Raw genomic sequence first — 3593 nt, 5'->3', positions numbered from 1 at the left:
TGGAGCTGCATTTTGGATACTGCAAAAGTTCAGAGCCTGAAGCACCTTCATCTCAGGGACCTCAGTTTGGTGGCAAATACACCACCCAACTCCTTGGGTGAGATCCCATAAGGAGAAAACCCCCAGTCAAAAGGAAGATAGGACACTTAGAAGAGTCCTGCAGCTGTGAGTGCTTATTGTTGTATAACAGCAAAGTTCTGCAGCGCCATGGAGAGCACAGAGATGCTGTTTATATCCCCTGCCTGGTTTCAGTGAGCTATTTTATACTAAATTTCCCTGCTGATCCAGCTGCATTGTGATAGCAGGTGTCTGCTAACATCCATCACACGTTATTGCAGTCTTCCCTTCCACCTTCAGGTGTAAAGGGCACAATGCATCACTGTACAATAGGGGAGGAAGAAGACGCTGCCTAATTTCCCATAGGATGCAATATTTATCCTGTAAGTGCGGATTAACTGAATAACTTGCTAGATTTGTGTCAAGGCTTGTAAGAAGTGGTGACTAATCCTAGCTAGTGGGGATTAACAATGTTTGCTGTGGGAAATGTGCCAGACTTTTCAATTATATCATGTCTTACAAACAGACTGCGATAGTTCTGTGTGAATACAACTGTGTTCTTGCCCCAGCACAGAGATAAGAGGGTATGTCCTTCCTAGTTTTTTATGCCATAGACTAGAGCAAGCCTCAGCAACAACATCACACGGATGGACAGCAGTATGAGAGCCTGTTCTTCTCTTAGAGAAGGGCAAAAGGAGGAGAAGGATCGGATGTGCAGCCAGGAGGCCCCGAAGTTGCACTTTGAGAAGCTATGGTCGAGTGTGCATCACCTGTGCTACCCTCACATGTCAAAACACACACAGTCACACACTTTCCAGAAGCCCATGCATGGCAGAAATGAGAAGTGATGTTGAAGACTCAGGACCCAAACAGCACAGAAGGCTGCTCTCACATATGTGTTAAAAATCACAAGACTAGAGCCTTCATCATCGGTAAGGAAAAAAGCAGAAAGAAACCCAAGGGCTCCAGTGGCAACACAAGCATCTTGCCCAGAAACACTTCCTTATGCAACTGTGCTGTGCAAAGGTGCTGCTCACCCCATTTTTCATTTTGTTGCCTCTGCACAATGGGGAGACACAAAACTCCTCACAGGACAGGAAAGAGGTCTGAGGTATGGCATACAAAGCAGGTTGGAGGGATTTGGCCCTGACCACTCCAGCTCAATTCTACATACCAACAGCCAGACCAAGGGCTTGACTCAACACCAGTTTGGAAATTCCACTTTGTTTCAAAAATTTCTAGATATCACAGAATCACAGAACCAGGTAGGTTGGAAAAGACTCATCAGTGCTGAACACAGGGAAAGAATCACTTCCCTAGTCCTCCTGGCCACCCTATTTCTGATACAGATACTTAGCAAACCAAAATATATATATAGAAGTAAAACAAACCACAGAGGCTCAGCTTTTAAGTATTGCTCTGCCATTCTCTGTCCAAACAGAGCCCAGTATCCAGGGACCAAAGTGCTCTTCTGAGCCTGCATTCAGACTCACCCTCGGGAGCTTAATGCTTTGTACAAGATAAAACTACCTTTCTGTGCTCCTCCTGGAGCTCTCCTAATGAGCTATGCATTAACCTTGATTTCTCCCACAAGTATCAGTGGTTATTACTATTTACTAGTCTTCCAAGGTGCTTGGGAGTAACAACAGCACCGAGGTAATTAGAGGAAAAGGAACATCTACTTATGAGTAAGGTATATGCAGCTGAACAGTGTTTTGCAATGGTATGACTGCCCAGTGACAGCTGTTCCAGCACACTGGAGATGGACTAGTCATTTTTCAGACTGGTGACAGATTGTCCCCTGTGACTGCACCCACCTCCACAAGGACTTGGCTTGAAAAGCAGAAAAACCCATTACAAAACAGCCCACAGTCAACTGATAAGGCCCTCCTGTGGCATTGTGGACGTTCAAATCCAGATTCTGCATCTAAACACAGAGAGGGGATTTGAACCCGGGTGTTGAGCCTTACCTAGCAATGCTTTCACCAGCTAACTCCAGGGAAGAACACCACCACAAACTGTTTTTTTAAATATTTCCTTATGAAATATTTAATTTCCAATTTATTAGTTTAGCTGTAGTTATTTGTCAAACAGAAACAAAAGCTGAAAGCAAAGGTGAGTTTAGGCCTCACACATGTTTATTCTGGCTATTGTGCATCCCTGGGTGCCAATGTGGCCAGACACCAACACCCCATTTTGGAGGCAAGAGAGCAGGGGGACAAGGAAGGGAGGGACTGGGTGTCTCACAGGCAGAGCTGCTGCTCTGCCAAGATACATCCAATGGAAAGGCTTGGCTGGGGAGGCTCTCATTTCTCATCTATGGACATCTTACTATCAGCAGAGACAAGTTTCTCCTGTTTGTAAACAGATATTTAAGTAACAAAGTTAAGTATTTCCATTTATTTCTCAGCTTCACATTCCTGTAATCTCATAAGCCAACCTTGAGATTTTTCAGATAGCTCTGAAATTCGTTGGGAGCTACGGGAAGCATCTCTCTTTTAAGTAAGCAGATTTCTAGGGTCACATAAATCAAAAACCAAAACTGAAGCATGACACTGAGCAGAGCTTAAGCTGCTGCACTCCCCAGGTCTACCAGCTCAGTATCTCCATTTGCCTGGCTGTAATTACAGCAGGGCTGGGCAAGAAAGCAGAAGCCTGAGGTGGGAATAAAGCAGGAGCAGTGGTAGGCGGCAGATAGGAAGGATAGGGAGACCGGAGGTGGGTAAGGCTTGGGGTAGGGGGAAGGTGATGACCGTGAACCCTATACCAAAAACACTGGGCTTTGCTGCTCCAGGTCCTTTGGTAAAATGTGGAACAGGAAACCTACCAGCCTCAAAGGAAGCTTTGGTCATCTCCAGGCTGTTGCAAAGGGAGCTGCTCCCACAGCATTTCAAAGTCCTGTCTCCACCTGCCCGCTCCTGCCTTCCCTGTACTGAGCATTATGATAATGAATCATGCACCAACCTCCCTCCTTGATTTATTTGCCAAAAAAAAGATTTGTGTGGGGTGGCAATTAGAGAGGTAGAATGAGATATTCATCAGCCTGTGTGCCTCTGAGCCTGACCACATCCTGGTGCAACAGCTCCTCACAGTTGTTCAGACACTGTGGTAATGGGTGTGTGGACAAAAAATACAACACAACAATTTCGAAGCCACCCAGTGAAGGAGAACTTGCCTCTCTGTGCCACAGAGATGGACTCCACAGCTGTGCCCAGGAAGACAACAAGAAAAGCTGTCATGCACTAGTTTGCCCAAAACGTGCTTTAATGAACAAACTCATTAACTCTATTAGCAGGCACTGTTTCCAGCCTGCTGTGGGACACTGGACACCAGTGGCATGGACACTAAATTGTACACCTGAGGGTGCCAAGCCCAGACACCATCAAAACGGGCAAGTACCAGAGTCAAGCAGGAGTCCCACACCATTCCAGCCAGCTGCACGTGGCTAGGGAAGGCCATAAGGACAGCTGAGCCAGTTGTTCAATATTGACTGCTCCTGCTCACTCAGATTAACTATATTTTGTAAATAGCAAATG

This window comes from Empidonax traillii, unplaced genomic scaffold (assembly GCF_003031625.1).
Source record: "Empidonax traillii isolate 1590-97213 ecotype Southwest subspecies unplaced genomic scaffold, ASM303162v1 scaffold323:size719838, whole genome shotgun sequence".
Classification (NCBI taxonomy): domain Eukaryota; kingdom Metazoa; phylum Chordata; class Aves; order Passeriformes; family Tyrannidae; genus Empidonax; species Empidonax traillii.
Note: the sequence above shows the minus strand (reverse complement) of the source record.